This window comes from Gossypium arboreum, chromosome 7 (genome assembly GCF_025698485.1).
Source record: "Gossypium arboreum isolate Shixiya-1 chromosome 7, ASM2569848v2, whole genome shotgun sequence".
Lineage (NCBI taxonomy): Eukaryota > Viridiplantae > Streptophyta > Magnoliopsida > Malvales > Malvaceae > Gossypium > Gossypium arboreum.
The window spans coordinates 17165217-17179391 of NC_069076.1; the positions used below are offsets into that span (position 1 = coordinate 17165217).

The 14175-nt window shown below is 33.4% G+C and overlaps 1 long non-coding RNA gene across 2 annotated transcripts; it reads right to left on the reverse strand.

The window, feature by feature from the left end:
* Positions 1-3290: 3290 nt before the first annotated feature.
* LOC108457525 (uncharacterized) lies at positions 3291-11572 on the reverse strand. 2 transcript variants are annotated; one of them, XR_008285846.1, is made up of 6 exons: positions 11085-11572; positions 7777-8398; positions 7073-7221; positions 5807-5883; positions 4512-4856; positions 3291-3612 (listed from the first exon to the last, which is right to left on the reverse strand). It is a non-coding gene; the product is annotated as an uncharacterized LOC108457525 (long non-coding RNA). The 2 variants fall into 2 exon arrangements; XR_008285847.1 differs by lacking the exon at positions 7777-8398.
* Positions 11573-14175: the final 2603 nt, after the last annotated feature.

Genomic DNA, 14175 nt, shown 5'->3' on the forward strand with positions numbered 1-14175 from the left:
GGTCATTTTGATATATTTTAGTAATGGATTTAACCTTTTGAGTTGTCTTGTAAATGATGATAGATGTATTATGATTTTAGCCATGTGATTAGGCTTGTATTCGGCATGTTTTGCTCATGTATATATCTAGGTAATTGATCTTGTGAGGTGTGGTTGATTGTGATATAAGATGCGGTTGATTTTGATATAAGATGCTTGTTATGAATAAGCATTATGAATATCAAATGGTTGAGTTTTGAATATTGATATGCTAGTGAATTTAGGCAAAATAATGCATGTTTGAAAGTGAGCATTAGGTGAATTATGAATGTGAAGTTTGGTATGAAATTGAATGGCATATTGTGGTATTTGTGTACCTTATTTATGTTGGTATTGAAATGGTATGATTTATGCTTGGTTGAGGTTGGATGAATGCCTATTTATGTCATGTTTGGTGCCATTTGGATTGGTGTAGGTGTATGCAAAATTGGGTGGCAAGATCGCTTGGTAAATAGCCTATTTTTTTCCACACGGGTAGAGACAAGGCGTGTGCCTCAGCCGTATATGACACACAGTTGGGTTACATGGTCATGTGTCCCCTGGTGCTGAATTAAAAATTAAGTCAATATGCTTCACACAGCCTAGCACACGGCCGTGTGACTTAGTCGTGTGGCATAAGTCAGTATACCCTACAGGTTTGGCACGGCCTGGCACACGGGTGTGTGTGGCCATTTAATAGGGCACACGGGCTGGTCACACGGGCGTGTAGTTGGCCGCGTAACCCAAGTCAGAGAGTTACACGGGGTCCAGCACAGGCTGGGACACGGCCATGTAATCCCATTTCGAATGTCCACACAACCTATGGCATGGGCGTGTTTTTGGCCGTGTGAGACACACGGCTGGGCCACACGGGCATGTGTCCCCTATATTTTGTAAAAATTCTCTAAGTTTTCCAGAAACTTCCTAAGTTATCAGTTTAGTCCCAAACCACCCCGAATGCATGTTTAGAGCCTCGCAGGCTTGTATTAGGGACAATGTGAATGATTTTGAATGATGTTTATTTGAAATTTGAAAATGTATGTGAAATGTATGGCTATTTGCAAAATAAGTTCGGTAATGCTCTGTAACCCTGTTTCGGTGTTGAATACGAGTGAGGGGTGTTACACTTTCCCACTCCATAACATAACTACTTTTACATGCTCTTTTGGGTTGGACTTAGTGTTACTAGGTAAGCTACTTTGTTGTCTCTCTGAAACTAGTTTAGCAAGCTGTCCAATCTAATTTTTCAAGTCCCTAAGTTGATATTTGATAATTTTTCAATATTGTCTCAATGTTTTGAAATCTAGTTTTGGACACTGAAATAAATTTAACTAACATCTCCTTAAGATTCTATGTCTTTTCTTACTGATAAGTTTGTTAAAAGCCCGGAGGGGGTTGTAACCTTTGATTTCCTTGACCACCCAAGAAAAATTCGAATAATTCCTCCACCCTGAATTATAACTATTGCTATAAGGGTTATTTTGAGGTCTAGAATTATTACCCATAAAGTCGACTTGCTCATGCTCCATGTTAGACTTGAAGGGTGAATATTCTGGATTAATCATCCTCGCTCCAGTCGCATCACATTGTATTACCGGATTCATCTACTTAGAAAATTCAAACCATCAATTTTTTTACCAAGAACTTCAACCTAACTTGCCAACTAGACGCTGCATCAATATCAAAAATTCTAACTGCCTTGGCAGGTTTTACTCCCGTAACTTGCCACTAATAATTATTCAGTGTCATCTTCTCAATACACTCTTGGGCTGCTTTAGGTGTTTTGTTATTCAATGTTTCACCAGCTACTATATCAATCATCTATTTAGTCGAGAGATTCAAACCATTGTAAAAAGTCTGAACTTGAAGCCACAAAGGTAGTCCATGATGATGACACCTTCTCAACAAATCCTTAAATCTCTCACATGTATCCTAAAGCATCTCAATACCAAACTGAAAAAAAAAAAAAAAAAAAGAGATTCCATTCCTCAAATTAGTTGTTTTAGCCAATGGAAAATATTTTAACAAAAACTTCTCAGTCATTTGAGCCCAATTCATGATAGAACCCCGTGGCAATGAATTCAACCACTATTTTGTCTTGCTCCTCAAAGAAAATGGGAACAACCGTAAGCGTATGCCATCATCAGTAACACCATTAATCTTGAAAGTGTCGTGATCTCTAGAAAATTAGCCAAATGAACGTTCGAATGTTCATCTTGTAACCCATCAAACTAAACATATTGCTGCACCATTTGAATTGTGTTCAACTTAACTTCAAAATTATTTGCAGTAATCCTCGATTCAGCCCCAATCAGAGTAAGCTAAGCATAGTCATACATAGTCAGAGGTTGCTCATTATTTTTATTATCATATATCTCCACAGTAATATCATTTTCCTCTTGATCATCTATTAAAACCTATTGTACTTGTCTTCTCTAACCTCTCTATGATTTTTGCGAGCAATTTTCTCGATCTCACTGTAAAAAATTATTGGTTCTAATGGATTGCCTCTAATCATAAACTAAAAGAACTTGTAAGAATCAAACAAAAGAAAAAATAGAATGTAAAAGTTAAATTAAAACAAAAAATGGATAAATTAATAAAAATAAAGTTTTCCTAATATTTTAGTCCCCGACAACTGCGCAAAAAACTTGATGCCCACAAAACCAATTAAAATTTTAACTACGTCAAGTGCACCTATCAATTAATAGTATAACTATGGTGAGTAAAGATATCGTTCCACAAAGATTAAAAGTACTAGTAATTACTTTCTTTTTATTATTTAACTGAGTAATTGGAGTGATTGATTAAAAACTAAAATTACATAACGAACACTGCAAATAACAAATCAAGAAAGTAAACGATTAACAACCAATAAGCGAGACAATACTTAAGAAAGAATTCAGCTAGATTTCATCTGTTATTATCAATCTAAATAATGCAATTTCTGTACTTAGTAACTTGATCCGTAGAAATCCCTAAATTATACTAATATCTCTTTCAAGAATATGAACAATTGACACTAGGTTGATTAATTGAAATTTCTTTCTAATTAAAACTCCTATTACCACATTAACTCATTCTATGGATTCCCTTATTAGATTTGACTCTAATCCGGCAGATTTCTGTAGTTCTATTTCTAGGATTGCATGTAACTCCACTCAACTATGCAAGATCTACTCTTAAACAAGGTCTATTTCTCCTCTGATTTAAGCACATCAAACATGGATCAATAATCTAAAAATATTAAACTAAGAATTAAGCACACATAATTGAGAATAAGAAACTAAGAATTTATTCCCTAAATAAAAAATCAAACAACAGAATCTATCATAGGGTTCATATCCCTAGGTTTTTAGAAAATTAGTTCATGCTTAAAAATGGAAACATCCAAGATACATTATAATTGCAAGAAACAAAGAAACTCATGATAATCTCTAAATAAATCAAATGGGAGTCTTCAATCTTGATGGAAGTCTGCTTCAGAGTCGACTTCAATGGTGTTCTTCGAGTTGTTTTCTTGAATATTCCATGACGGCTTACTCCTCTCTTCTTATTTTTTTTCATATATACGTCTTAGAATGTCTGAAAAACCTAAAAAAAAGGAGATTTCTCGCAATTTAGGATGCAAATTCATGAAATTGACATGACCTACCACATGGTCATACTGTAGGCTGTGACACCTTAAACCCGACCAAGATAAACCAACCCGAATTCGAAGCGTTACATTAGCCACCGAAGCGACTCTCCAGCCAACGACCACTCGACGCACACCCCAACCTTATAACACCTCATTTATGACTAATTAATTATCCTTTATTAATGCGGAAGCAATTTGCGAACCATTTTTACACTTTTTTCTAAGTATTTAAACCTAAGGGCATTTTTGTTATTTTATCACCTATCCCGATTTTTTTCTAAATAGTTAGCGATATTCTTTTAGTGAAATTATGCAAGCCATAAAAGTTTCACCTTAATTCAAGTTCATTTACTATGTCTAATTCAAGTTTTCTTATTAGGGACTAAATAGTAACTTTTACAAACTTTTAATAAATTTTATAAATTAAAAATTAAAAGTGTTTCTACCAAATATTAAGAGTTACAAGTCTAATCCTAAAATATTACCAAGCTTCCCTATCATTAAAGGCTTTAATTAATCTAATCAAGTTTTAGGACTAAATTATAAATTAAGCAAATTAGAATACTAGACTACAAAAATCAAAAATCAAACCCCCAAAAACCCACACGGCCATGTGCCCTTTCCACATCCTGTGTGTAGACCACTGCACCTATTTTGTCAAAAATTTGTTTTAATTACCCAATTTTACATATTTTACTTACCCATTAAACTTGAAATAGCTACAATTAATTACCATAAACATCCACACATCTCTAATTTAATTTATTTACAGCAAATATGCAACAATTAATCAAAATTTTAACACCTAATTACACACTTAGTAAACACCAATTAATTAACACAAGCTACATACCTTAGTCGCAAGCAATCCCCTCCATGGTAAGCTTCAATTAAACATTGTTATTATAAAATACATGCTTCATACACCGTGTTATCAACCACCGTACGAACACTCATGAATACACCATAAATCAAACATCAATTAGACATAAATTATGTATTAAAGTAATTATAAAATCACCAAAATTAAATTCCAAAATTTAATGTACAATGTCCATTACAAGTAAAATAACACTAGTCCCAAAAACATCGCAATACCTCTATATAGAGCCTAAAGTAAATTTCTTAAGCCAGTACCGAGCCTTATTCTTGGATTACCCTTACACTCGCTTTTCAACTCTTTACACCCAGAATTTCTCTGCATGAAATGTGAAGGTGTGAGCTTAAAAAGCTCAGTGAATGATAGTAAAAACATCAAGTAATTTGCACTCAATTATGCATAAATCAAAGCAATTAAGCATTAAATTTTCAGTCACGACATGTTGACATTTCACCAGAACATCACTCGCTATTTCAAGAATTAAGAAGCAATTTTTCCATGGCATGTAAAATCATCTTTTAACACATAAACATTCAATTATATTGGCACAATCAATCAATTATATTGGCATAATACATCCATGGCAATAAGTAAACGTGTGATCATACATTGGATAAACAAATCTCCAAACTCCCACAAATCAAATGCAGTCCTTCGAATTGAGCGGGCCAAAGCCACTCGCCCCCTTATAGTGCCATAAATAACCCGATGAGTGGAGACTCAAGCTCAATACTCCCTTATCTACTCTAAACAAATCAGTCCATCAAAAGACATATGCTCACAATATCACAAATATGGTTAGTACTCACATATCCTATGGCATGCCAACTATATCTAATAAATCCACCATGCAATGTTGCCAATATAATCATACATACAAGGCATAAAATATGTTGTTTAATCACTTAATTTAGGATGTTAAAATGCAAGTAAAAGCAAGTTGCTAAGCAATTTTAACATCAACAAAATTAAGCATAGCAAATATCATTTTCTCAATATTCATGTACCAATTAGAACACATTTCTCAAATGTTCAATAAATCAGCAATTCATTCTCCAAATATCAATTTATTCCATACAATTTAATCATGCTAAATGTATAATGCACAACTTACCAAACCAATTGCCATTTTGCTCTTTTATAAAATAAAACCTATTTTTGCAAATCCAACCATCCAATATGCAATTAAGTCATTAATAACACCAACTAAACCTTTAATTTAATACATAATCATGCAAATTTACCAAATTGCCCTTAATATCACTCACCTCCACACTTAGCTCTTTAAGCAAAAATGTGCTTAAATAAGCAAGTTTGAGCTTCAATTTTGATTTGCACATTCCTCCTATTGATGTGGACAGAGACAAAGTATGCATTACAAACTAACAATAGCAGCAAGAAACACAAAATTTGATAAAGTATACAAATCTAAATCATTGCTCTAAACTACCTTACTGATGTTGCACAATTAACCTAAAATATGGATTCCTCAACTAAACTCCCTTTTCAGCTCCTCAAACCACTAATAATCTTCATGCCTAGTCCAATAACAAGTATTCTAAATGTTAATTTCATCATTTAATCTGTTTCATTATTTTCCAAAAAAATCATCCATGTTCTTGATCAAATTCGAATTTCTCAAAATTGATCCATAAAACATGTTTGATCTTTTAGTTTAAGATTAAAAACCTCTTATTAGACCTATTTTGAGCTTAGACATTCATTAATATTCAAATTCCAACTTAAAATTAAAGATCCACCATTGTTGATCCTCAAGTTCAAGAAAGAAGAAAATAAAGTTGAAAATTCATTATAATCACTTTAATTAATAAATAATAATTAAAATCAATTTAAAAATAAGTTTAGAGATAAGGATTACCTTCAATTTAACTCAAATCATTGATTTGGATTGAATCTAAATACTTGAAGAAATTCAGATGACTTTTTGCCGAACTTTGAATATTATTTCAAGAGATTTTAGAGAGAATTTTTAGAGAGAAAAGGTTTAAATTTATTCTCTGATATTTGGTTTATGAAAAAAAAACAAAAAATAAAAATAAAAAACAAGAGAAAAAGCTCTCAATTCGGGTGAAAAATGAGTGAAAAGTAAGGTAGTTGCAGAGTTTTTAAAACTGAAGACCTCCACTTAATTTTCAAAATTTGAGGAAACTCCCCTTTTTCTCTTGTTTTACAATTTGCTCCTTCCCCTCCGAAATTCTAAAAATATGGTTTATTTGCAATAAAACCTCTTACACATTTCCCTTGATTTTCAAATTAGTCCCATTTAATTAATATTTTAAATCACCCAATTAAACGCCCTATTTTAAATTATTTTTAAATCTAATTGAACCCAAAATATTTATTTTTACCCAAAAAAATATTTAAAACCATAAAATTAATTTTTCTAAAATATTTTTATTTTCCAAAATATTATTTATCGATTTTTAGATGAAATTAAGCTAACTAATTAAGAATATAAATCGCTAATGAATCCGATTAATTCCCAATTTTCACTCGAAACCCGATAAACTTACCCGAAACATTTTCAGGGCCTTACACAGGCTGTGTGGCTCACACGACCGTGTGTCCAGGCCGTGTGGAATGGATCAGATTGTGTGGCTCTTGTAACTTTCTCCAATTTTTCGATTTTCGCTCGTTTTTTGCTCCTTTTTGCTCTTAAATGCTATCTCAAGTAAAAAAAAAACATGAATTTAAAGGATTAGGAGCATAAAATTCACTATTAACATCATATAATAACCCAAAATCATATTAAGAATGAGATTAGAACATGTTACTTTTAACACTTATCAATAACCTTATTTAAAATATATAATTTATGTTTTTTATAAGACAAATTTGATTTGTGTTGTCATCGTAAAAAATAAAATGACTTACTAAATTCAAAATTAAAATGTTTATAACTTATAGATTTCAAAATTATTTGAATCCTTCAAATCCCATCTGGCTTGATCTGAGCCCAAAAAATTTAAAGTCTGAAAAGGCTCGAGCTTGAGAAAATTTGAGCCCGAAACAAATCTGAGAGAAAAAAATCTAAGTTTGAAATAAGCCCGATACGATCCCACCTATTTTTCAACTCTACTTTTTCGATTTTTTTAACTTTTGTTTTTGTAGAAAAAATAGAGTCAAATACAATCAAGCAGAGACAAGATTAGAATTTGATAGTAGTGGCAACATGAAACTCACGAAACCCAAGCAGAAACTTTTTCACTAGACCTACCAAGATATGCGGGGCGAAATTCGCTTCTTTTAGAATATTTTTAATGACAACTTGCCAATCAGGAATGCCTAATTCTTGGATAAGTAATTTCAAATCTCTATTTGCTTGTCCTTTGAAGCCTCCATGAATACCTTTAATAGCCTGAGCGCAGTTATTCTCAAGAATAACCTCCTTCCAATTAAAATCCCATGCAAGATGAAATCCATCATAAATAGCCTAAAGTTCAACTTGTTCAACACTACATCTTCCAATTTTCTCCCAATCCTCTAAAGCCACCTACCATGTTCATCTCTTGCCACTGTTGTCGAAGATACAAGGCCTAAAAACAGATTGTGGGCACCATCAGCATCTATTTTGATCGAACCAAAAAGTGACGGGATCCACCTATAATTTCCACGTCGATTACTCATAGAACCACTAGTCTGCTAATCTTCGACTTAATATAACTCATCCAACACCATTCAAATTGTAGAATATTGGCAGCATCAGAAAGAATCCCTTGGAAAATCTTAAGATTCATTTGTTTCCAAAGCTTCCAACATATAATTCCAAAGAGAGATTGCCACATCACATTCTAATATTCTAGACCAAAAACATTCCTAAAGTTTGCCAACATCCAATCCTGCAAAGAGTAAGAAAAAAAATTGAGATTAACTAGAGAGAATAATAAGTTTCCAAACCTCTCGTGCTAGGCAGAAATCTCTTAAAATGTGAATACAAGATTTCTTAGCTTTCCTACAAATCGTACAAGAAGGATCCGTCGAGATTCCTTATTTATAACATTCTACATTAGTCAATAGTCGTTCCTTGAGTACCAACCAAAGGAAATGACGAACCCGCTAAAGACAACCCAAAGTCCAAATAAACTTCCATTTGTTATTCAAGGGGTTAAGGTAATTTTCCAATATCATATTGTAAGCGGATTGGACTGTATAAACACCATTTGGAGACCATATCGATATCAGTACATCTTGACCAACCAGAAAGTTCGAAGCTGGGATTATGGTAATATAATAAATAATATCATTGTCTAAAAAGCAACGTAAGTAATCCCAATTCCAATTTCCATCTCTAGAAACAACCTCATTCAAAGTGATAGTGTCATCAACAAGAGATGGGAAACGAAAAAAATTGAGAAGAGGGCCCACATCCGCTATCCAATTATCAGTCCAAAATTTTACAAGGTTCCCATCACCAACAAACCAGAGTAGACTTTCGCATAGCAGAGGCTAAATCTTTGAGAGTGATTTCCAGACGTAAAGAGCATTTACTGTAATAGATGTCTCCAAGAATTACCTTAGTAATCTTATACTTTGCTCAGAGAACTTTAATCCATAACGCTTCATTGTTCGTAAGAAGATTAAAACCTAACTTAAGCATAAAAGAATCATTCTATTCTTTAAGACATAGTAGTCCAAGACCCTATTTGACAAGGGTTGGCAGCAATCTCCCCAACTAACTAAAGACGTCTTCCCAATTTCTGCGCAAATATCATGAGGGATCTTCACAGTTTGCATAAAATAGTTAGGAATAGACAATAAAACAATCCGTGCTAAAGTGACTCGTCCAGCCATTGAAAGCATAATAGCATTCCAATTATCCAACTTCCACCTAACCTTACCAACGATGAAATTAAAGGTATTCTTGGTGACCCGCTTGTGAAACAAATGCACTCCTAGATAAGTTCCCAAATCTTCAGATTGGCGAAATCTGAGAATTTTACAAATGGCATGAATGTTATTAACCTTCAAGTTTTTTTAGAAGAACACCGTAGTTTTTTATCCATTAACTCTATGACCTAATTTCGCCCCAAAAGAATTAAGGGCATCATTAATCTTATGCATTTGATCAACATCAGCTTCAGCAAACAATAAGAGATCATCTGCAAAGAAAAGGTGTGAGATGGAATGTCCGTCCTTACCCAGAACAATAGGCTTCCAGACCTTCTCCTCAACATTTCTGTGGATTAACTAACCTAGTCTATCCATACAAAGAACATGTAAGGAGACAATGGACAACCCTGCCTAATACCTCTCTTAGGAACAAACTTATTAGTAAGCCTTCCATTCCACACAATCTATATAGAGACCGACGTGATACATTCCATGATAACATTAACTAAAGTCAAGGGAAACCAACATCCAAAATAGTTTCCTCAATAAAGTCCCAACAGATTCGGTCATACGCTTTCTCTAAATCCACTTTGATGACCATCCATGACTTCTTGCCTTTTTTACTACATATTGAGTGCACAATCTTCTGAGCAATTATAATATTATCTGTGATTTGCCTCCTTGCCACAAAACTAACTTGATTTTGAGTGATAAGGGAAGGGAGAATAGGCTTGAAACGATTCATTATTATTTTGGTTATGATCTTGTAAGGAGGCTTATAGGACGATATTGCAAGAGAGATTCAAGGCTCGTAATTTTAGGAATGAAAACCAAAAGTATCTTGTTAATAGAACGATTAAGAGATTGTCCTAAAAAAAAGAACCACGAACCCAAAAACACACATCCAAACCAATTGTGTTCCATTAACTCTAAAAAAAAAGAGCATGAAGACCATCTAGAGCTGAGGCTTTCAAAGGACCTATACTAAATAACGCATTACGAACTTCCTCATCAATAATATTCAGAGATAAAAGAATCCAAATTCCAGAATCAAGTTTCGAAAAATAACCAGTAACCGGAACAGGGGACAAGGAGAGTCGTCCAAAGAGTAGAGAGAAGAGAAAATGAATTGCCTCATCATGGAGAGTGTCATTGTCATAACACCAATTATCGCCAAATTTCAGAGCAAAAATTTTACTAAAGTTTCACCTTGTGATATCTTTATTATGGAAGAACTTCGTGTTTTGATCCCCTAATTGAATCCAGTCCAATCTCGACTTCTACATCCAAAATAATTCTTCCTCATCAAGAATTTTCTCATATTCAATTCTTAGGCCGGTCTCAAGATCTAGTAGAGAGCTAAACCATCTCCTATCCAAAGCAGCCTGAACCCTTCCTAACCGATAAGCTATTGGTCATTTTCTTTGAAATATGCAACCATAGACCTCAGAGTTCCATCTTTTAAGATCATTAGTGAGGGAGATAAGATCACCAAATAACTCCGACCCACTCCTCCAATTATCTCAGACAAATTGTGCAAAATTCGGATGAGAAATCCAAGAAGCAAGAAAATGAAAAGGTTTAGCGCGAAGCTGTGACTATGAGTGCGATAAGGAGACGCACCCTTGACAACTCCAAACAAAAATACTTGTATCATTCAATAAATTTATAAAATAATAAATTGAACAAACACACCTTAAACATTTAGGTTAGCCACCTCACTAAGATCCGTCAAAGCCCCCTGTCCTAACTTGAATCCATAATTAACTGTCAGACTCGGTTTTTGCAACCACCTTTGACATCGCTTCAACAACCGATTCACAAGAATTAGCCCTAACCTTAAATTTACTTCCTTTAACCAGAAGAATATGGGAGTCTTCCTTGGACGTTTAGTATCTCCCATTTTCAATGCATCTGAACCAACATTTCTTTCATCTTGTGTCCGTGAAGAAATATTAATAGGTTGTTTGCCCTTGGAATTATTGGGGTTTCTAATTTCAACAAATTTTATGACCGAGTGGCAATCCGAATTTAGGGTTGTAACTTCTATTTTTTCGACAAAAACATTGGATTTTACTTGCTTTGAGATGACATTAATTCTGCTGGGTAGATTTTTGGTCGGCGAAACGGGGAGATCAGCAAGAAAATGTGTCGATTTGGGCAGTGAGCTGTTAGAATTAGAAGTAGCTGTGTTAGCAATTAAAGCCCCATGGCTTCCATTTGAAATGGTGGGCCCATAATCCACGTTGGAAGGTCCAACAATCATGCCCAAGTTTGAGATTCTATGCCCAGCTGTAAAGCTAGGCCCATCCAAATCAAAGCCCGTAGCTGCCTGTCCATTACCAGGACCCGCTTCCTTTATGCCCTCCCTAGACGACCGGGCCAAGGCAGACGCATAGCCCAGCTGAGGTTTAAGCGGTGATCCTTCCTCAACTAACGAGTTATTGTAAATGGCAACTTTCTTGCCTTTCAATTTAGCTGAAACAGTGGGATTAGATTCCCTATTATCCCCCTGATTTAAATCCCTTGAATCCTGCAGAACGTTGAATCGAGATCCCGTTAATTCCAGCTCCTTCTTGTCCTGTCGAGTTACCGTCTGTTTCTAGCCGGATCTACTATTCCGGCGATCAACAACCATCCACGGTCCAAACAGTTTCGAAATTTTTTCATTCTTAGCCATAACGGAAACTTCATGGTTTTTATGATCCACCTTTTGTACCGTTAAAATATCGTTCTGACCATCCTGAGCAGAAACAAATGAACATGAATCACACGAACGCCCGTACCGTCTACAAGAAAAGCAAGTGCTAGGAAGAGACTCATATTCCACGCATTGAAGTCGGCCATTGATTTTGATTTTTGAGACCAAAGGCTTATTAATATCAAGAAGGACCACCAACCGAACAAATCGACCCCTTTGCGCATTCCCGGTATTATCATCTAGTTTAATAACATGTACAATCATTTCCCCAATACTCGTTAAGTCCACTCTTCCGATAAAAAAATCGGGGAAACCTGAGAGACAAATCCAGACCACCACATTCATTAGATACGGTTGACTAGTAGAGAAAGACTTCGAACAGGGTTGAACCATTCTGTGAGAGCTCGAACAAAATCAACTTCCACCTGAAATTTCACCATAAAATAATCATTTTCCAAATCCATAATTTTCACCGGAGTTGATGGCTTCCAAAGGTGATAAATTTTGAGCCTAAAAGCCTATTTTCCTTCCCAAAAGCTTAACCACTACTGTTCGAGACATACTCTGGTAAAGAATTTGATGAACCCTTTCAGAGAATCGAATTGAAGGAAGCCCATCCTCTATCCTAGTAGACACATCCCCTTCAATCAACTGTGAGTCATCTTTATCTTGATCTTGCAAAGACAATTTGGGATCCCTCGACGCCCCAAGTAACATTTCTTTGAAAGACAATCTGGAATTGAAATGTTTGTCCCCTCCTTTGAGACAACCCTCCTCCTCCACAACCATAAGATGATCGTCATCTCGAGACCATTATTACACATACGGACTTTCTTTTGGAGACAACAATTATTTTTTTATCTTTGTTTCGTTTGTTTTTTAATACTTCTAATTCCTAGAGGTAGTGCAGCTGATGTGGTTGTAGTTTTAAGCTTTTATCAAATAATTTAAAATAATTAATTTTATTTACATGATAAATATGAATTATCACATAAATATCATGTTAACAATTAATTAATTTTTTAAATTTTAAAAAATTTAAAATATTATAAAATTATTTTAAAACTTATAAAATATATTTTAAATTTTAAAAATTAATTAATTATTAACTTTACATACACATAAATGATCAAGTGAATACCACTTAAATAAAGTGAATATATATATTATTCTTTTCATTCACAGGCTATCTCCAATTGCTTTTACAAGCGCAAAAGCACTTTTGTAGAACAAAAAAAAACGCAATGAAAAACAAATTGTGTTTGCAAAAATAGCAGTATAGAAATACTTATTCACCCCAACAGAGCTTTTGGATTTTGGTTAATAAAATTATCAATAACACTTCCTTTTTATCTTTTTATCTTCCCTAATGCTAATAATTTATTTCTCACTATACAAAATCATTAAACTTAACAAGTTATTTTATATTTTATTTTGAGTTTTTAATAAGTGATTTATATTAATTATTTCAATGATGTTTAAATTTTTCAAATATCATTTAAATCAATTTATTTCTTCCTTTTTTAAGATAATGTGTAAAATAAACATTTTAATTTTCTACCATAATTTTTATCGCAATAGAGAAGACAATAACAAACTACACTTTTTTTTTTACAACACTTTTTTACTATATTTTTCAAAAGCACTTTTTCTACCACAACAGCCATAGAGAATTAGCCCTTGATCTTCCATACCCAGTTGTATTAGAATTGGATGTTGAGAACGACTTCCATTAAGGATTAATTTATCATTGAAGTTTGAAAGTAGTGTGAAAAATATTTTTAAAAAATAAAATTTTATTTTAGACATAGTCTTGTAAAATAGAAAAATGTGTTTAAATATTTAAATTCGTTAAACATAAATTATAATAAAATGTTAAAATAAATTATTAAGTAATTAATATAAGCAATATATGAAATATATATGAACTTAAATTGTTAATATTATAATATATTAATATATAAACTTAAATTATAATTAGTTATAATATAAATTATAATCAACTCAAATGTAAATTATTAAATTATCACTATTTTCACATATTATTATTACCACAATGTCAAAGTTATTATTATTTTGGTATTA